We start from the raw sequence: 22,005 nt of genomic DNA, 5'->3' as shown, positions 1-22,005 counted from the left end.
CCAGATCCCCTCAGCACCCCAACGACAAGACCAGCACCCCTAAAACAAGACCCAGCACCCCCAGAAAAAGGCCCCGATACTCTCAGGATGCCCAACACAAGGCCTAGATCCCCTAAGCACCACGACAAGCCCAGTGCCCACAACACAATGCCCAGATCCCCTCAGCACCTTCATGAAAAGCCCAGCACCCCCAATACAAGGCCCAGATACCTCCAGCACTCCCAAAACAATGCCTAGGTCCCCTCAGCACCCCAAAACAAGCCTAGCTCTCCCAAAACAAGTCCCAGCACCCCCAAAACAACGCCCTGACTACTCAGGACCCCCACAACAGGCCCTGCACCCCAAACACAAGGCCCACGTCCCCTCTCCACCCCCACGACAAGCCCAGCACCCCCAACACAATGCCCAGATGCCCTCAGCACCCCCATGACAAGCCCAGCACCAGGAGAGAGCCTGACTAGCGTTGCAGCCGCTCTGCTGCTTTTCACACCTTGTATGCGCCCTGGCCCTCATCCCACATTGCTTCAATCTCTGCGCGTCTGTGGCAGGAGCCGTGCAAATCTCTATGTGCACCAGCTGAGCCAGGAGGGAGAGGTGGCCCTCTTGGGACAACAGCCTCCAGTCCTGCCCGTGCAGACGAGCGTACTGGACCTGACTTGCCACAGGAGAGTGCGACCAGCTCTTGCCAGGCTCAGCAGGAGACGCCTGCACTCTGCAGCAAGGCTTCGTAAGGGGGCTTCAGGCCTGGCTCCTGCAGAAGACCTTCCCAAAGGCACCTGGCACTTTCTCTCCCCACAACCTCCCCGCCAGCACCCGCACGATGCTTCCCACATACAAGGAGAACGTCAGGAAGCGAGAGCAGGCAACAGGCCCCTTTTACTGCTTGTTGCTGGTACAGAGCTATGAACGTGGGAACATGTGTTACAAACAGAGCAGAGCCACAGGATCAAACACAAGAGAGAGACCTTGGTGAAGGGTGACATTCTGTGACATGTTTGTTCCCGAGGCCATCAGATGAGGGGATCCTATCAGTCCAGTTGGACTTTAAAAGCACAGACTTCAGGAAAGACTCTGCTTCATGGAGTCCAGAAGTCCAAAATACCCATGTTTGTATCTTGCCAACTGTGCTGGCTATTGTTTGAGTTCTTTGCTGAAGGCTTGAGTTGATTGTATACATGTTTCGGGAAGTAAGACTGGGACCTGAAAAACAAAGGGATGAAATGAAATGCAGCTTCCAGCAGGAGTGATCTCTTGGACTGCTGGCAAGGGATGCCAATACATTCAGGCCATTGCCATTGCAGACCGTTTTGGTGCTGGGAGATGCTATGTGGAGGGGATAGCTGTTCCAGCTCAGAGATCACATCTGTCTTTGGGCACTTTTCCCCTTCTGGAGGGGTTGCTGCTGTGCCCTCCAATTGTGCACAGCAATCTTGTTGCAATTGTGAGCGGAAACGGCACACAAGCCATTTGCAGCATGCCTGCGGGGAGCTTTCTGGCGTGAGGCTCCAACTGGCAGAAGCTGCTCCTGCTTCTCTAGACTTTGTATAGGCAGCTTCCTTGTTATCCTCAAGCACAAGGCAACAGTGACTTGCTACAAGACTGGAGCAAAGGGCAGGGACGAACTGATTTCTTCTAACCCACTGGCTACCATTGAGGACTTGAGGGCGATGGAAGTGAACCCTGTGGTCCCCATCAGGAGCACATATTGTGTCTGTGCAAAGAGCGCTGCACAACGGGCATTGCTTCCAGCAGCCGTGCAGCCGTTCAACTACGATTGTATGAGCCCAGGCTATATCAAGAGCAGTCTTCACAGACACTGCCTGTCAAAGAGCTCCTGAAAGCTTGTCACATAAAAAAATCAGCAACTGCTGTGATAGAGGGCACTGCTTGGCAGGACATGTGGAAACTTGTGAAGAAGTCTTCTCTCTGGCCCTGCAGGTAGAAAGTGGGGTCGTTTGCTCTTGTGAAAGCCTTCTGCATCTTTGCCAAGCTTTCTGCTGCCACTTTGCCTAGAGACACTGCTGAATGTCTTCTGTATCCATGAGTGAAGACATATGTGGAGTTCCTGGCTGCCGAGTCCACCTGTTTCCTTATTTCATGCAGTCTGTCATGAATGCAACTTTGGTTGTCATGCATTGGCTCCTGTTCCTTTGTGTCGATGGGGAGGCTGATGAGCTGTGTGATGCGGTCGTGAAGCTGCTCCGTTCTGGTAATAGCGCAGCTGCGCAAAGGCTTTTTCCTGAAGGGCAGTGCTCCCTTCATGACCACCTGCTTGGAAATAGCTTCGATTGGGCAGGTCTCTCTCAGGGAGTGGTCCTCTCAGGTCCCGAGTACAATTGTTTGTTGTCCCCACTGTAACGCTGAGCCATCTATTTCGTAGGCCCTACGCACGGTGTCTGGTTCACTCCCCCAGGTGACATGACAGTTTTGATCCCACACATTCCTCCAGTTCAAGTCTTGTGGAAGATTCTTGGCTTGCTAGACATATGATGGAGAGATGGGAGTTCGAGACTTGTATGCCCAGGCCCCAATCATATAGACGCACCGTTGGTATTATTCCCGATACGGTTGATTCTCTCTTTCATATTAACTGCAATGATCCCAAGGGGAATGGGGCTCCCTGTGTGCGTGGGCAGTGGCAACCAAGCTGTAATTTGGGGAGTAGTCACTCAATGTGCAAAACCTTTCCTTAGCTCCAAAACCAGATTGCTAGCTGTACGTTCTAACCATTCCCTCAACTGGTTTAAATCAACTAGGTGAACCAACCCCATGCCAATCCATAGGACCTATAGCATTGGAACACTACATGAGCACATTACAGGTGATTGTGGAAGATGTGTGATGGGCTCGACCATCGATGGGAACCAATTCTGAGAAGAAAGGAAAAGAAAACTTCTGGGATGTGAGTGTTAAAATTTTAGCCTTAACATTTCACAGAATCACAGGCTCAGAGAATGGTGGAGGTTGGAAGGGACCTCCGGAGATCCTGGAGTCCAACGCCCCTGCTCAGCCGGGGTCCTCTGGAGCATATTGCCCAGGATTGGGCCAGGCGGCTTTTGAATATCTCCAGGGAAGGAGACTCCACAACCTCTCTGGGCAACCTGGTCGAGTGCTCCGTAACCCTCTCCGCACCCCCCAAAAAAGGCCTAGATTCCCTCAACACCCCCATGACAAGGCCCAGCACCCCCAAAACAACGCCCAGATCCCCACCGTACCCCGAAAACAAGGCCCAGATCCCCTCAGCACCCTTAGGAAAAGCCCAGTACCCCCAAAACAAGGCCCACACCCCGAAAACAAGGCCCAGATCCCCTAAGCACCCCAAAAACAAGCCTAGTTCTCCCAAAACAACGCCCACCACCCCCAACACAACACCATGACCACTCAGGACCCCCACGACAAGCCCAGCACCCCCAACACAAGGCCCACGTCCTCTAAGCACCCCCAAAACAAGACCCAGACCCCCTCTGCACCCCCATAACAAGCCCAGCAAACCCTACACAATGCCCAGCACCCCCAACACAATGCCCTGATCCCCTCAGCACCCCCACAACAAGCCCAGCACTCCCAAAACAAGGCCCAGCACCCCAGAAACAAGGCCCTGATCCCCTCTCCACCCCCACAACAAACCCAGCACCCCCAACACAAGGCCCACCTCCTCTAAGCACCCCCACAACAACACCCAGATCCCCTCTGCACCCCCAACACAAGGTCCAGATCCCCTCTGCACCTCAAAACAAAGACCAGCACCCCCAACACAAGGACCAACTCCCCTCTGCACCCCCCACGACAAGACCAGCACCCCCAACACAACGCCCCACTCCCCCCTGCACCCCCGCCACAAGCCCAGCACCAGCAGACACCCTGACCAGAAGGCTAGCCCGCGAGTTTATTGTAGACATGTTTTGGGAAGTACGACTAGCATCTGAAATACAAAGGGATGAAATGAAATGCAGCTTCCAGCAGCAATGATCTCTTGCACTGCCTGCAAGGGATGCCATGGGAAATGCATCCTTTGGCAAGAAGCATTTTATTTCTTCCTCTCTGTTTGGCTCTTGCTTGAAATGTTCCAGCAGAGTGGTCTCACTAGGGAGGTTTATGTTTGGTTCTGCAGGAGGAGGTGCACTGGAAGATACTTTGTAGAGCCATTGTTTCCAGAGGCTAGCCAAGTGTTGCCGCAGCTTTTCTTCATGCAGCTCTTCCTTCTTTAGCGACCAAGCCACCAGTTGCCTTCTCTTGACAAGCTCGTGTTCACATTCTGGCTTCTTCTGATGCCCTTTGCTCTGATTCTTCTCCCGTTCAATGAACTCGGCAGACTTTCTCTGTGTCTCTTCCACAAGTGCTTCTCTCAGATCTTGCGGTTGATTTTCAATGCTTGCTTTCTGCTGAATCAAAAGCCCACTGGCGTCATCTTCCCTGAAATATGGTTCCAAGTCTTTCCAGAGGGAAAGAGAGAGAGTCTTTCATATTTATCTTGCACTTCCTCCATAAGGCTTCTTCGGGTCACATGCGGAACGTCTCCCTTTCTAATCCGATTGTTCCGTTTCATTTGCAAGTCTAGGATGTGGCTCCCCAGCTGCCAGGTCCACTGGCTGTCGGTTGTTCCTAAGCTGTTGTCTGCGGCAACTTCCCGAGTGTTTTGGAAAGGGAAAACAAACTTTTCATTCAGCAGAGCCTTCCACAAGTCACTCATACGAACTTTCAAGCTCGAGAGCCTTGAAATAGAGCCCTGCGATCCCTTCTTGGCAGCTTGGAGAATTGTGCTCTTTAACTGCTGCACGTGCTGGCTGTGTGTGGGGTTGGGTGGGGCCCTGCGTGGGTTTCCTTGCCACCCAGAGGTGAGCAAAGTAGTGACGGTGGGTGTTCACATCAAAGCGGATGACATCGCTGAAGCAGGTGACATGGCAGAACGCCTGCTGGGCGGCTGGGCGGCTGTCCCTGCCATTTCCTCCAGCTTTTCCTGCAGGCGTCTTTGTGCTTGCATGTTTTGTTCCTGGGCAGTTATTTCTCCAACATTGTGGTGCACAAAGCAGCAGCTTGGCGAAAGATTGACTTGCTTCATCCGGAGAAAAGCCTGCCCTGCTAGCTGAAGGACATCTTGCATGTCTCCAGGATTTTCTCCCAAGATATTGATCAGAGTCATGTTGCCAATGCCAATGCCAAAGGTGGCTAGCTCATTGTCATGATTGAGTGACTGCTTATTGGCCACCTCCATGGCACAAAGTCCTCCCGTGTCAACAATCAGCCTGTAATCAAAGTCCACGGCCTCTTGGCGTTTCTCGTCCACCTGAAGCAGCTGCATAAACGCTCCCCGCGTGCCTCTCCCCGCACTGACGTTCCACTGCAGACCAAACATGGCATTCAGCAGGCTTGACTTCCCCGGGCTCTGGATGCCAAGCACTGAGAGAACAAACGCTCTTCTCTCCCCTAGCTTCTCAATTAACTTGTCAAAGATTGCCCCAAGCCATCGTCACCGTACAGACGAAGCATCACCATCCACCACTTCAAGGGCATACCCTGAAACCATCAGATCGACTGCCACTTCAGGTAGTTTGCAAAAACATTCATCTTTTGAGTTCAAGGATTCTAGAGCTTCACGAATCTGCCCTACTTCTCTCAAAAGACGCTTGAGACCAATGGATGAATCATTGACTGCATTGGAGAGGGCTTCTAACTTATTCATCAATGCTGTTTTCAGACTGGTTTTTTTCCTTGCTTTTCTTTATTTCCAGGATTTGATACCATCACTGATGATACTCTTTCTGAAGTTCCTCCAAGTGCTCAGAGGACAGGTCATCCCTAAAGACCTTCCTCCACTGCAGCAAGTATTTCTTGGTGTCTCTTGCCTGTGCCTGGAGAAAAGCGAGGACTGATTTCATCAGCTGCTTGAGGGGGAACGCTCTGTCGAGTTGCTTTCTTCGTCCTGCACACTTCTCTGGCTCAGTTTGGCTCCCATGATGTTCTATGTTCTTGTTCCTCTTTTCCTGCAAGCGGGGGAGCTCTTTCTCCTTTTTACACCATGGGTACCATAGTTGTCCTTGAAGAGGCAGTAGCTGTGACTTGATCTCAAACACAATTTCTCCTTTGTCAAGAATCCCACCAAGGTTCTTGCCTTTGCTTTGGCTCTCACACACTCTTCTGCCTCTTTAGCCACAATAAATCCACATTGGCGAGCTGTGTCCTGACAAGCATCAAGCCTTAAAAGGTTGTTTCACCTTGCTAGTAGGTCTCTGATTGTTTTTACCAGCTCCTCTACCAATTCTGCTGTGTTTCTGTTCTGGATACCTCTTTTTACATTCTGGCTAGATCGGCCACATGCAACATTCTCTTCTTCAGTGAAAAGACAAATCAAAGGCTTTTGAGACTGCCACGGGTCACGTACAATGTTCACGCCTTTCTTGTCACTCTGGTCAGACTCAGCTAACTGAGAGCCTCCTTCACAGAAGAGATCTGCTGTAAAAACGGCAATTGTTGTTCATGACCTCTAGCATCTCCATGCAGGTTACAAAAAGCAACACAGCCGTCAAAAGTGTCATCAGCACTGCCACTGGCACAGGACCAAGAGATCTGCACAACACCTGTCGTTAGAAGACAGCCTTTGGTGCTGCCTTTGCAATGTCGATGGAAGAAAGTGTCGTGTTTGTGTTTAGTCGGCAGAGCATTCAGGAGCTGAGCCTTGGAAGAGGAAGGAGAACTCCCGATCCGTATGAAGGACACGATGAGTGTGTCTGCCTGATCAATCGGTTTGTTTTTGGGCCTCTGAATTGTGGTCTGCTCCTCTGAATTGTGGTCTGCTTTCCCTATTGTTCCGTCCCTTTCCAGCTCTTTTTAACTTGGCTGAGGGAACTCTCTTGGTGCGGTGCATGGATTTGGTAGCAGGAGGGGGAGCGCCAAGTGGCACAAAGCGAGGTTTGTTGAAATGTACTGTCTCGTGAAATCAGGGGCACCATGAAACATCGCCACCTGGAGGTCCATGGCATGTGTGTGTGTGTCAGACCTGCTGTAACAGAGGCATCCCCTTCTTCACTCTCAGCATTGAAAAACTCACTGTCAATATCTGAGGCACTATCTGAGCACTCAGCGCCAAGGCTTGTTGCATTCGGAGTGCTCAGAACGCCTTCTTTTGCTTTGCCATGCTCCTGGCAAACCAGATACCTTCCACGGTAGTCCAGCATCAGCAGCTTGTGCCGAAAATGGAAGGGGTATTCACTGCCAATCCTGGGCTGGCTGTCACACAGGGCAGTCTTGTGGATAACCTGAAGATCTGCCCTCCCCCTTTTCCTTGCGTAGCAATTTTCTCGTCCCGGGTGTTTGATCAAGTGGAGGACCTCTTGGCCTCTGGAACGCTCATTCCTTTTAGGATCCTCCCACTGTTCTGCTGAGGGTGATGGCTTGGATGAATCTTTCTGCTCAGCCCCCTGACCAATATCAATTCTCCCCTGTTTTACAACTTCTTTCTGCAGATCACTGTTGGAGGCTACATAGTCTCCATTCACAGGGGAATTCAGATCTTGCTCCAGAGCGCCCCCAGGATCACATCCACCGCGCTTTGTAAGGATCTCAACGGACTTCTTCTGGCAGCCAGTTTCCTATGTGATGGTTCATCTGAGCTAAGCATTTAAACTTCTGTTCTGGAGACATGTTTTTGCATGTTGCTGCTCTACTCAGCCCTGTCAGGAGCAGGAAAGCCTGAGTTCGGGGAACGGCTGGCTTCCTAAGACTCAGGGAGCATTCCTGCGCCTCCTTCATAGCACTTCACATGGTGTTTCACTCTTGCCTCCCACAGAGTCTTGCTCAGAGGTTTATTGACACTGGGCCGGAGGTGGCGAAGGCGTCTAGCTCCGCGGGCGCTGGTTACTGGCACCTCTGCCCAGGCGCGGAGCCTGCTGCTGGCCCCAATCAGCTGGCCCTTGCCTGGCGCCTCCTCAGCACTCGCCGTGGCCTTCGCAGGAAGGAGGCGCATCTGCGGAGACCCTTGCGCAGCCCTCTGAAGGCGCCTGCAGGGCAGGCTGGGCAGGCTGGGCAGAGCAGGCAGGCCAGGGCCGCTGTGCAGCCGGTGGCTGCAGCGGGAGGGGAGGGCGCCTCCGGTGGTGGGCTCCAGAGCTGCATGGTGGGCCAGCGCTGCAGGGAGGTGGCACACGCTGGCTCCTCGTCCTCTTCCTCCTCGGACTGCCCGGCGGGTGAAAGTGGCCGCACTGTGCCTTCCCCTGCCAGCGGGACGGGTGCCCAGGCACAGTGCAGGATGGACCGGCGCGGGATGTGGGCTGGCCAGTCGAGGTGTGGGGCTTTGGGGAGGCAGTCCAGCAGCTCGTGACCTTCCTCGCTCAGCAACACGGTCTGGTTGCGCCCAAAGCGGACCCGCCTGCGTGGTGGGGATGGCGGGAGGGCTGTGGGCACAAGCAGCTCACCCAGCACTGCTGCAGGTGTTGGGGGAGCGTCCAGCAGGATGGAGGTTGGTGGCAGTGGGAGAGGGCCATCCAACTTCCATCCATCCGTGTCCGGCTCGGAGGTGGGCAGGAGGTGGCGAGGGGGCAAGGTGTCCTCGCTTGTGAGCCTGGGAGGGAGAAAGGAGGTGAGGAGGCTGCCTTGGGTGCCCCAGGGGGAAGCCCTGGTGGCAGCAGATGCTAAAGGGTGCCAGGGTGCGGGCGGAGGGGGCGCTGGGGCCAGGGCTGCAGCAGTGGGCAAGGAGCAAAGGGGCTTCCCAGTTGGTGAGCAGCAGGCATGCGGCATGTCCTGGGCATCCCGCGCGTCGACCCCAGCCCTAGCCATGCCATGCCCTGCTCTTTGGGGGGCCCAGGCCAGGCGCAGGTCTGTGGCTCTGGGCTGCATCGGGCTCTTGCCTGCGGTGGGCCTGGCCAGGGCTGTGGGGCAGCCCCCCTGCAGGCCACGCCTCCGCTTACCCTGCCTGCCGGCTGGCTGCACACTCCTGCGTGTCCACCGTGGGCAGGAAGGAGGCTGCTGGAAGAGGAGGCAGAGAGGCAGTGAGCGAGGGCAGCCCGTCGGCGGAGCCCCAGCTGGGGCCGAGGGCGGTGGGCGCTGGCGGCGCTGGGCTGTCTTGGCCGGGAGGCGCTGCCGAGCGCGCCTACGCTCTGGGCCGGGGCTGCTCACCTCCGGGCTCGTCCACGCTGCCGTTGCCCAGGCTGCCAGCACTGCCGCGAGGCCCCTGCACAGCCCAAGAGAGCGCTGCCTTAGTGGCGAGCATCCACGCTGCGCCAAGAGGCGCCCTGCTCGCGGAAGGGCTGCGCGGGGCACGCAGAGCTGAGGCTGCAGGCAGGCTTGCGCGCAGCACCGTCAGGCTGCCCTTGCTGCAGGTGCTGCCGCGGCCTCAGCCCTCTCGCTGCCCGCGCCAGCTCGGGGCCATGCCCAGGCTGACTCCTACCTTGGGCCAGAGCCTTTTCCCCGCCAGCACCAACACCACCGCTATGCACAGGATCATGAGGACGTTGACGACCGAGGGCATGTGGGCCAGGCACACCACAAAAAGGCTCAGCACCACAAACTCGCCCACGACGCTCAGCCTCCGAGGCTCCATGCCGCCACCGGAAGCGCGCCGCGAGCGTGCAGCCTGCTCAGCGCTCCGCCTCCACGTCCTGCTCCAAGAGTGCCACCCAAAACACAGCACCCACCTCTGAGCACGCCGCCCCTTGCAGCCACCCTCCCCCTCCCCGACCAAGGCAGACCAGCAGCCCCCAAAGCCCTGCTCCCCACCGCCCCTCCAACGCCCCTCCACCAACCTTCCCCGACCCTGACCACTCCGCTCTGCTCTGCGGCTCACCCTGTGCACGCTCCTCCGCACCCCAAGATCGACAGCGTCAATCTGACACCAGGAGAAGAGCCAAAGGCCGCCGAGAGCAACTCTGCAAAAAGCAGGGCACGGTGCCCTCACTCCGTCGGCCTTGCCTGGCTGCCCGCTCCCGCCGCTGCTTTCCCACGTGTGACGCGGGGACACCGGGTGGTGAGCAGCAAGGGCGCAGAATGGTGCCCGAGCGTGGCTGGGCTTCGCGGCGGGGACGTTTGCCTGATTGTGGCACTTGTGCCCACCGAGGGAGCGTGCAGCGGGTGGTGGGCGCTGGGGGGGCGACAAAGCCAGGGAGAGTGCCCCGAGGGGAGGAGAGACTGCAGAGAGACGGAAGGAGCCACCTCTTACCCCGCTGCCTCGCTCCTTCGCCCCAGCTCAACGCCACGCTCTCCACCTGCTCGCGCACTCGCTCGCACACTCGCTCGCTCGCTCGCTCGCAGGCAAAGTGACAGCGGCACTTCCCCCAGCCCCACCTCCAGAAAGACCCCGGCATTGTGATGCCATGGCGACATCACTTCCACACACCTGGTCTGCCAGGGCACCCCCAGGCCCCACCTGACGCTGCTCTCACCCAAACCCCAACAAGGCGCAGCCCGCCAAGGCCAGCCCCAACACAGCTCCCGCCAGCACAAAGCCCAACCAAAGCCCAGAGTCGTCCCTGACAAGCCCATGCCGAGCCCGTGGCTCGTTCTTTCTTTGGGCACTTTTCCCCTTCTGGACGGGTTGCTCCTTTGCCCTCCAATTGTGCACAGCAATCTTGTTGCAATTGTGAGCGGAAACGGCACACAAGCCATTTGCAGCATGCCTGCGGGGAGCTTTCTGGGGTGAAATGGGAATGGGGCTCCCTGTGTGCGTGGGCAGTGGCAACCAAGCTGTAATTTGGGGAGTAGTCACTCAATGTGCAAAACCTTTCCTTAGCTCCAAAACCAGATTGCTAGCTGTACGTTCTAACCATTCCCTCAACTGGTTTAAATCAACTAGGTGAACCAACCCCATGCCAATCCATAGGACCTATAGCATTGGAACACTACATGAGCACATTACAGGTGATTGTGGAAGATGTGTGATGGGCTCGACCATCGATGGGAACAAATTCTGAGAAGAAAGGAAAAGAAAACTTCTGGGATGTGAGTGTTAAAATTTTAGCCTTAACATTTCACAGAATCACAGACTCACAGAATGGTGGAGGTTGGAAAGGACCTCTGGAGATCCTGGAGTCCAACCCCCCCTGCTCAGCCAGGGTCCTCTGGAGCATATTGCCCAGGATTGGGCCAGGTGGCTTTTGAATATCTCCAGGGAAGGAGACTCCACAACCTCTCTGGGCAACCTGGTCGAGTGCTCCGGAACCCTCTCCGCACCCCAAAAAAAAGGCCTAGATCCCCTCAACACCCCCATGACAAGGCCCAGCACACCCAAAACAATGCCCAGATCCCCACCGTACCCCGAAAACAAGGCCCAGATCCCCTCAGCACTCCCAAGACAAGGCCCACATCGCCTGTCCATCCCCAATACAAGGCCCAGATCCCCTCAGCACCCTTACGACAAGCCCACTACCCCCAAAACAAGGCCCACACCCCAAAAACAAGGCCCAGATCCCCTCAGCACCCCCCTGACAAGCCCACCACCCCCATTACAAGGCCGAGCATACCCTCAGCACCCCCATGACAAGGCCCAGATCCCCTCAGCATCCCCACGACAAGCCCAGCACACCCATTACAAGGCCGAGCATTCCCTCAGCACCCCCATGACAAGACCCAGCTCCCCTCTGCACCCCCACAACAAGCCCAGACCCCCAATACAATGCCCAGATCCCCTAAGCACCCCAAAAACAAGCCTAGTTCTCCCAAAAAAAAGCCCACCACCCCCAACACAACACCATGACCACTCAGGACCCCCACGATAAGCCCAGCACCCCCAACACAAGGCCCACGTCCTCTAAGCACCCCCAAAACAAGACCCAGACCCCCTCTGCACCCCCATAACAAGCCCAGCAAACCCTACACAATGCCCAGCACCCCCAACACAATGCCCTGATCCCCTCAGCACCCCCACAACAAGCCCAGCACTCCCAAAACAAGGCCCAGCACCCCAAAAACAAGGCCCTGATCCCCTCTCCACCCCCACAACAAACCCAGCACCCCCAACACAAGGCCCACCTCCTCTAAGCACCCCCACAACAACACCCAGATCCCCTATGCACCCCCAACACAAGGTCCAGATCCCCTCAGCACCTCAAAACAAAGACCAGCACCCCCAACACAAGGACCAACTCCCCTCTGCACCCCCCACGACAAGACCAGCACCCCCAACACAACGCCCCACTCCCCCCTGCACCCCCGCCACAAGCCCAGCACCACGAGACACCCTGACCAGAAGGCTAGCCCGCGAGTTTATTGTAGACATGTTTTGGGAAGTACGACTAGCATCTGAAATACAAAGGGATGAAATGAAATGCAGCTTCCAGCAGCAATGATCTCTTGCACTGCCTGCAAGGGATGCCATGGGAAATGCATCCTTTGGCAGGAAGCATTTTATTTCTTCCTCTCTGTTTGGCTCTTGCTTGAAATGTTCCAGCAGAGTGGTCTCACTAGGGAGGTTTATGTTTGGTTCTGCAGGAGGAGGTGCACTGGAAGATACTTTGTAGAGCCATTGTTTCCAGAGGCTAGCCAAGTGTTGCCTCAGCTTTTCTTCATGCAGCTCTTCCTTCTTTAGCGACCAAGCCACCAGTTGCCTTCTCTTGACAAGCTCGTGTTCACATTCTGGCTTCTTCTGATGCCCTTTGCTCTGATTCTTCTCCCGTTCAATGAACTCGGCAGACTTTCTCTGTGTCTCTTCCACAAGTGCTTCTCTCAGATCTTGCGGTTGATTTTCAATGCTTGCTTTCTGCTGAATCAAAAGCCCACTGGCGTCATCTTCCCTGAAATATGGTTCCAAGTCTTTCCAGAGGGAAAGAGAGAGAGTCTTTCATATTTATCTTGCACTTCCTCCATAAGGCTTCTTCGGGTCACATGCGGAACGTCTCCCTTTCTAATCCGATTGTTCCATTTCATTTGCAAGTCTAGGATGTGGCTCCCCAGCTGCCAGGTCCACTGGCTGTCGGTTGTTCCTAAGCTGTTGTCTGCGGCAACTTCCCGAGTGTTTTGGAAAGGGAAAACAAACTTTTCATTCAGCAGAGCCTTCCACAAGTCACTCATACGAACTTTCAAGCTCGAGAGCCTTGAAATAGAGCCCTGCGATCCCTTCTTGGCAGCTTGGAGAATTGTGCTCTTTAACTGCTGCACGTGCTGGCTGTGTGTGGGGTTGGGTGGGGCCCTGCGTGGGTTTCCTTGCCACCCAGAGGTGAGCAAAGTAGTGACGGTGGGTGTTCACATCAAAGCGGATGACATCGCTGAAGCAGGTGACATGGCAGAATGCCTGCTGGGCGGCTGGGCGGCTGTCCCTGCCATTTCCTCCAGCTTTTCCTGCAGGCGTCTTTGTGCTTGCATGTTTTGTTCCTGGGCAGTTATTTCTCCAACATTGTGGTGCACAAAGCAGCGGCTTGGCGAAAGATTGACTTGCTTCATCCGGAGAAAAGCCTGCCCAGCTAGCTGAAGGACATCTTGCATGTCTCCAGGATTTTCTCCCAAGATATTGATCAGAGTCATGTTGCCAATGCCAATGCCAAAGGTGGCTAGCTCATTGTCATGATTGAGTGACTGCTTATTGGCCACCTCCATGGCACAAAGTCCTCCCGTGTCAACAATCAGCCTGTAATCAAAGTCCACGGCCTCTTGGCGTTTCTCGTCCACCTGAAGCAGCTGCATAAACGCTCCCCGCGTGCCTCTCCCCGCACTGACGTTCCACTGCAGACCAAACATGGCATTCAGCAGGCTTGACTTCCCCGGGCTCTGGATGCCAAGCACTGAGAGAACAAACGCTCTTCTCTCCCCTAGCTTCTCAATTAACTTGTCAAAGATTGCCCCAAGCCATCGTCACCGTACAGACGAAGCATCACCATCCACCACTTCAAGGGCATACCCTGAAACCATCAGATCGACTGCCACTTCAGGTAGTTTGCAAAAACATTCATCTTTTGAGTTCAAGGATTCTAGAGCTTCACGAATCTGCCCTACTTCTCTCAAAAGACGCTTGAGACCAATGGATGAATCATTGACTGCATTGGAGAGGGCTTCTAACTTATTCATCAATGCTGTTTTCAGACTGGTTTTTTTCCTTGCTTTTCTTTATTTCCAGGATTTGATACCATCACTGATGATACTCTTTCTGAAGTTCCTCCAAGTGCTCAGAGGACAGGTCATCCCTAAAGACCTTCCTCCACTGCAGCAAGTATTTCTTGGTGTCTCTTGCCTGTGCCTGGAGAAAAGCGAGGACTGATTTCATCAGCTGCTTGAGGGGGAACGCTCTGTCGAGTTGCTTTCTTCGTCCTGCACACTTCTCTGGCTCAGTTTGGCTCCCATGATGTTCTATGTTCTTGTTCCTCTTTTCCTGCAAGCGGGGGAGCTCTTTCTCCTTTTTACACCATGGGTACCATAGTTGTCCTTGAAGAGGCAGTAGCTGTGACTTGATCTCAAACACAATTTCTCCTTTGTCAAGAATCCCACCAAGGTTCTTGCCTTTGCTTTGGCTCTCACACACTCTTCTGCCTCTTTAGCCACAATAAATCCACATTGGCGAGCTGTGTCCTGACAAGCATCAAGCCTTAAAAGGTTGTTTGACCTCGCTAGTAGGTCTCTGATTGTTTTTACCAGCTCCTCTACTAATTCTGCTGTGTTTCTGTTCTGGATACCTCTTTTTACATTCTGGCTAGATCGGCCACATGCAACATTCTCTTCTTCAGTGAAAAGACAAATCAAAGGCTTTTGAGACTGCCACGGGTCACGTACAATGTTCACGCCTTTCTTGTCACTCTGGTCAGACTCAGCTAACTGAGAGCCTCCTTCACAGAAGAGATCTGCTGTAAAAACGGCAATTGTTGTTCATGACCTCTAGCATCTCCATGCAGGTTACAAAAAGCAACACAGCCGTCAAAAGTGTCATCAGCACTGCCACTGGCACAGGACCAAGAGATCTGCACAACACCTGTCGTTAGAAGACAGCCTTTGGTGCTGCCTTTGCAATGTCGATGGAAGAAAGTGTCGTGTTTGTGTTTAGTCGGCAGAGCATTCAGGAGCTGAGCCTTGGAAGAGGAAGGAGAACTCCCGATCCGTATGAAGGACACGATGAGTGTGTCTGCCTGATCAATCGGTTTGTTTTTGGGCCTCTGAATTGTGGTCTGCTCCTCTGAATTGTGGTCTGCTTTCCCAATTGTTCCGTCCCTTTCCAGCTCTTTTTAACTTGGCTGAGGGAACTCTCTTGGTGCGGTGCATGGATTTGGTAGCAGGAGGGGGAGCGCCAAGTGGCACAAAGCGAGGTTTGTTGAAATGTACTGTCTCGTGAAATCAGGGGCACCATGAAACATCGCCACCTGGAGGTCCATGGCATGTGTGTGTGTGTCAGACCTGCTGTAACAGAGGCATCCCCTTCTTCACGCTCAGCATTGAAAAACTCACTGTCAATATCTGAGGCACTATCTGAGCACTCAGTGCCAAGGCTTGTTGCATTCGGAGTGCTCAGAACGCCTTCTTTTGCTTTGCCATGCTCCTGGCAAACCAGATACCTTCCACGGTAGTCCAGCATCAGCAGCTTGTGCCGAAAAGGGAAGGATATTCACTGCCAATCCTGGGCTGGCTGTCACACAGGGCAGTCTTGTCGATAACCTGAAGATCTGCCCTCCGCCTTTTCCTTGCGTAGCAATTTTCTCGTCCCGGGTGTTTGATCAAGTGGAGGACCTCTTGGCCTCTGGAACGCTCATTCCTTTTAGGATCCTCCCACTGTTCTGCTGAGGGTGATGGCTTGGATGAATCTTTCTGCTCAGCCCCCTGACCAATATCAATTCTCCCCTGTTTTACAACTTCTTTCTGCAGATCACTGTTGGAGGCTACATAGTCTCCATTCACAGGGGAATTCAGATCTTGCTCCAGAGCGCCCCCAGGATCACATCCACCGCGCTTTCTAAGGATCTCACGGACTTCTTCTGACAGCCAGTTTCCTATGGGATGGTTCATCTGAGCTAAGCATTTAAACTTCTGTTCTGGAGACATGTTTTTGCATGTTGCTGCTCTACTCAGCCCTGTCAGGAGCAGGAAAGCCTGAGTTCGGGGAACGGCTGGCTTCCTAAGACTCAGGGAGCATTCCTGCGCCTCCTTCATAGCACTTCACATGGTGTTTCACTCTCGCCTCCCGCAGAGTCTTGCTCAGAGGTTTATTGACGCTGGGCCGGAGGTGGCGAAGGCGTCTAGCTCCGCGGGCGCTGGTTATTGGCACCTCTGCCCAGGCGCGGAGCCTGCTGCTGGCCCCAATCAGCTGGCCCTTGCCTGGCGCCTCCTGAGCACTCGCCGTGGCCCTCGCAGGAAGGAGGCGCATCTGCGGAGGCCCTTGCGCAGCCCTCTGAAGGCGCCTGCAGGGCAGGCTGGGCAGGCTGGGCAGAGCAGGCAGGCCAGGGCCGCTGTGCAGCCGGTGGCTGCAGCGGGAGGGGAGGGTGCCTCCGGTGGTGGGCTCCAGAGCTGCATGGTGGGCCAGCGCTGCAGGGAGGTGGCACACGCTGGCTCCTCGTCCTCTTCCTCCTCGGACTGCCCGGGGGGTGAAAGTGGCCGCACTGTGCCTTCCCCTGCCAGCGGGACGGGTGCCCAGGCACAGTGCAGGATGGACCGGCGCGGGATGTGGGCTGGCCAGTCGAGGTGTGGGGCTTTGGGGAGGCAGTCCAGCAGCTCGTGACCTTCCTCGCTCAGCAACACGGTCTGGTTGCACCCAAAGCGGACCCGCCTGCGTGGTGGGGATGGCGGGAGGGCTGTGGGCACAAGCAGCTCACCCAGCACTCCTGCAGGTGTTGGGGGAGCGTCCAGCAGGATGGAGGTTGGTGGCAGTGGGAGAGGGCCATCCAACTTCCATCCATCCGTGTCTGGCTCGGAGGTCGGCAGGAGGTGGCGAGGGGGCAAGGTGTCCTCGCTTGTGAGCCTGGGAGGGAGAAAGGAGGTGAGGAGGCTGCCTTGGGTGCCCCAGGGGGAAGCCCTGGTGGCAGCAGATGCTAAAGGGTGCCAGGGTGCGGGCGGAGGGGGCGCTGGGGCCAGGGCTGCAGCAGTGGGCAAGGAGCAAAGGGGCTTCCCAGTTGGTGAGCAGCAGGCATGTGGCATGTCCTGGGCATCCCGCGCGTCGACCCCAGCCCTAGCCATGCCATGCCCTGCTCTTTGGGGGGCCCAGGCCAGGCGCAGGTCTGTGGCTCTGGGCTGCATCGGGCTCTTGCCTGCGGTGGGCCTGGCCAGGGCTGTGGGGCAGCCCCCCTGCAGGCCAGGCCTCCGCTTACCCTGCCTGCCGGCTGGCTGCACAGTCCTGCGTGTCCACCGTGGGCAGGAAGGAGGCTGCTGGAAGAGGAGGCAGAGAGGCAGTGAGCGAGGGCAGCCCGTCGGCGGAGCCCCAGCTGGGGCCAAGGGCGGTGGGCGCTGGCGGCGCTGGGCTGTCTTGGCCGGGAGGCGCTGCCGAGCGCGCCTACGCTCCAGGCCGGGGCTGCTCACCTCCGGGCTCGTCCACGCTGCCGTTGCCCAGGCTGCCAGCACTGCCGCGAGGCCCCTGCACAGCCCAAGAGAGCGCTGCCTTAGTGGCGAGCATCCACGCTGCGCCAAGAGGCACCCTGCTCGCGGAAGGGCTGCGCGGGGCACGCAGAGCTGAGGCTGGAGGCAGGCTTGCACGCAGCACCGTCAGGCTGCCCTTGCTGCAGGTGCTGCCGCGGCCTCAGCCCTCTCGCTGCCCGCGCCAGCTCGGGGCCATGCCCAGGCTGACTCCTACCTTGGGCCAGGGCCTTTTCCCCGCCGGCACCAACACCACTGCTATGCACAGGATTGTGAAGACGTTGACGACCGAGGGCATGTGGGCCAGGCACACCACAAAGAGGCTCAGCACCACAAACTCGCCCACGACGCTCAGCCTCCGAGGCTCCATGCCGCCACCGGAAGCGCGCCGCGAGCGTGCAGCCTGCTCAGCGCTCCGCCTCCACGTCCTGCTCCAAGAGTGCCACCCAAAACACAGCACCCACCTCTGAGCACGCCGCCCCTTGCAGCCACCCTCCCCCTCCCCGACCAAGGCAGACCAGCAGCCCCCAAAGCCCTGCTCCCCACCGCCCCTCCAACGCCCCTCCACCAACCTCCCCCGACCCTGACCGCTCCGCTCTGCTCTGCGGCTCACCCTGTGCACGCTCCTCCGCACCCCAAGATCGACAGCGTCAATCTGACACCAGGAGAAGAGCCAAAGGCCGCCGAGAGCAACTCTGCAAAAAGCAGGGCACGGTGCCCTCACTCCGTCGGCCTTGCCTGGCTGCCCGCTCCCGCCGCTGCTTTCCCACGTGTGACGCGGGGACACCGGGTGGTGAGCAGCAAGGGCGCAGAATGGTGCCCGAGCGTGGCTGGACTTCGCGGCGGGGACGTTTGCCTGATTGTGGCACTTGTGCCCACCGAGGGAGCGTGCAGCGGGTGGTGGGCGCTGGGGGGGCGACAAAGCCAGGGAGAGCGCCCCGAGGGGAGGAGAGACTGCAGAGAGACGGAAGGAGCCACCTCTTACCCCGCTGCCTCGCTCCTTCGCCCCAGCTCAACGCCACGCTCTCCACCTGCTCGCGCACTCGCTCGCACACTCGCTCGCTCGCTCGCTCGCAGGCAAAGTGACAGCGGCACTTCCCCCAGCCCCACCTCCAGAAAGACCCCGGCATTGTGATGCCATGGCGACATCACTTCCACACACCTGGTCTGCCAGGGCACCCCCAGGCCCCACCTGACGCTGCTCTCACCCAAACCCCAACAAGGCGCAGCCCGCCAAGGCCAGCCCCAACACAGCTCCCGCCAGCACAAAGCCCAACCAAAGCCCAGAGTCGTCCCTGACAAGCCCATGCCGAGCCCGTGGCTCGTTCTTTCTTTGGGCACTTTTCCCCTTCTGGACGGGTTGCTCCTTTGCCCTCCAATTGTGCACAGCAATCTTGTTGCAATTGTGAGCGGAAACGGCACACAAGCCATTTGCAGCATGCCTGCGGGGAGCTTTCTGGGGTGAAATGGGAATGGGGCTCCCTGTGTGCGTGGGCAGTGGCAACCAAGCTGTAATTTGGGGAGTAGTCACTCAATGTGCAAAACCTTTCCTTAGCTCCAAAACCAGATTGCTAGCTGTACGTTCTAACCATTCCCTCAACTGGTTTAAATCAACTAGGTGAACCAACCCCATGCCAATCCATAGGACCTATAGCATTGGAACACTACATGAGCACATTACAGGTGATTGTGGAAGATGTGTGATGGGCTCGACCATCGATGGGAACAAATTCTGAGAAGAAAGGAAAAGAAAACTTCTGGGATGTGAGTGTTAAAATTTTAGCCTTAACATTTCACAGAATCACAGACTCACAGAATGGTGGAGGTTGGAAAGGACCTCTGGAGATCCTGGAGTCCAACCCCCCCTGCTCAGCCAGGGTCCTCTGGAGCATATTGCCCAGGATTGGGCCAGGTGGCTTTTGAATATCTCCAGGGAAGGAGACTCCACAACCTCTCTGGGCAACCTGGTCGAGTGCTCCGGAACCCTCTCCGCACCCCAAAAAAAAGGCCTAGATCCCCTCAACACCCCCATGACAAGGCCCAGCACACCCAAAACAATGCCCAGATCCCCACCGTACCCCGAAAACAAGGCCCAGATCCCCTCAGCACTCCCAAGACAAGGCCCACATCGCCTGTCCATCCCCAATACAAGGCCCAGATCCCCTCAGCACCCTTACGACAAGCCCACTACCCCCAAAACAAGGCCCACACCCCAAAAACAAGGCCCAGATCCCCTCAGCACCCCCCTGACAAGCCCACCACCCCCATTACAAGGCCGAGCATACCCTCAGCACCCCCATGACAAGGCCCAGATCCCCTCAGCATCCCCACGACAAGCCCAGCACACCCATTACAAGGCCGAGCATTCCCTCAGCACCCCCATGACAAGACCCAGCTCCCCTCTGCACCCCCACAACAAGCCCAGACCCCCAATACAATGCCCAGATCCCCTAAGCACCCCAAAAACAAGCCTAGTTCTCCCAAAAAAAAGCCCACCACCCCCAACACAACACCATGACCACTCAGGACCCCCACGATAAGCCCAGCACCCCCAACACAAGGCCCACGTCCTCTAAGCACCCCCAAAACAAGACCCAGACCCCCTCTGCACCCCCATAACAAGCCCAGCAAACCCTACACAATGCCCAGCACCCCCAACACAATGCCCTGATCCCCTCAGCACCCCCACAACAAGCCCAGCACTCCCAAAACAAGGCCCAGCACCCCAAAAACAAGGCCCTGATCCCCTCTCCACCCCCACAACAAACCCAGCACCCCCAACACAAGGCCCACCTCCTCTAAGCACCCCCACAACAACACCCAGATCCCCTATGCACCCCCAACACAAGGTCCAGATCCCCTCAGCACCTCAAAACAAAGACCAGCACCCCCAACACAAGGACCAACTCCCCTCTGCACCCCCCACGACAAGACCAGCACCCCCAACACAACGCCCCACTCCCCCCTGCACCCCCGCCACAAGCCCAGCACCACGAGACACCCTGACCAGAAGGCTAGCCCGCGAGTTTATTGTAGACATGTTTTGGGAAGTACGACTAGCATCTGAAATACAAAGGGATGAAATGAAATGCAGCTTCCAGCAGCAATGATCTCTTGCACTGCCTGCAAGGGATGCCATGGGAAATGCATCCTTTGGCAGGAAGCATTTTATTTCTTCCTCTCTGTTTGGCTCTTGCTTGAAATGTTCCAGCAGAGTGGTCTCACTAGGGAGGTTTATGTTTGGTTCTGCAGGAGGAGGTGCACTGGAAGATACTTTGTAGAGCCATTGTTTCCAGAGGCTAGCCAAGTGTTGCCTCAGCTTTTCTTCATGCAGCTCTTCCTTCTTTAGCGACAAAGCCACCAGTTGCCTTCTCTTGACAAGCTCGTGTTCACATTCTGGCTTCTTCTGATGCCCTTTGCTCTGATTCTTCTCCCGTTCAATGAACTCGGCAGACTTTCTCTGTGTCTCTTCCACAAGTGCTTCTCTCAGATCTTGCGGTTGATTTTCAATGCTTGCTTTCTGCTGAATCAAAAGCCCACTGGCGTCATCTTCCCTGAAATATGGTTCCAAGTCTTTCCAGAGGGAAAGAGAGAGAGTCTTTCATATTTATCTTGCACTTCCTCCATAAGGCTTCTTCGGGTCACATGCGGAACGTCTCCCTTTCTAATCCGATTGTTCCATTTCATTTGCAAGTCTAGGATGTGGCTCCCCAGCTGCCAGGTCCACTGGCTGTCGGTTGTTCCTAAGCTGTTGTCTGCGGCAACTTCCCGAGTGTTTTGGAAAGGGAAAACAAACTTTTCATTCAGCAGAGCCTTCCACAAGTCACTCATACGAACTTTCAAGCTCGAGAGCCTTGAAATAGAGCCCTGCGATCCCTTCTTGGCAGCTTGGAGAATTGTGCTCTTTAACTGCTGCACGTGCTGGCTGTGTGTGGGGTTGGGTGGGGCCCTGCGTGGGTTTCCTTGCCACCCAGAGGTGAGCAAAGTAGTGACGGTGGGTGTTCACATCAAAGCGGATGACATCGCTGAAGCAGGTGACATGGCAGAATGCCTGCTGGGCGGCTGGGCGGCTGTCCCTGCCATTTCCTCCCGCTTTTCCTGCAGGCGTCTTTGTGCTTGCATGTTTTGTTCCTGGGCAGTTATTTCTCCAACATTGTGGTGCACAAAGCAGCGGCTTGGCGAAAGATTGACTTGCTTCATGCGGAGAAAAGCCTGCCCAGCTAGCTGAAGGACATCTTGCATGTCTCCAGGATTTTCTCCCAAGATATTGATCAGAGTCATGTTGCCAATGCCAATGCCAAAGGTGGCTAGCTCATTGTCATGATTGAGTGACTGCTTATTGGCCACCTCCATGGCACAAAGTCCTCCCGTGTCAACAATCAGCCTGTAATCAAAGTCCACGGCCTCTTGGGGTTTCTCGTCCACCTGAAGCAGCTGCATAAACGCTCCCCGCGTGCCTCTCCCCGCACTGACGTTCCACTGCAGACCAAACATGGCATTCAGCAGGCTTGACTTCCCCGGGCTCTGGATGCCAAGCACTGAGAGAAC

Source organism: Struthio camelus, chromosome 3 (assembly GCF_040807025.1).
Source record: "Struthio camelus isolate bStrCam1 chromosome 3, bStrCam1.hap1, whole genome shotgun sequence".
NCBI classification, from domain to species: Eukaryota; Metazoa; Chordata; class Aves; order Struthioniformes; family Struthionidae; genus Struthio; species Struthio camelus.
Note: the sequence above shows the minus strand (reverse complement) of the source record.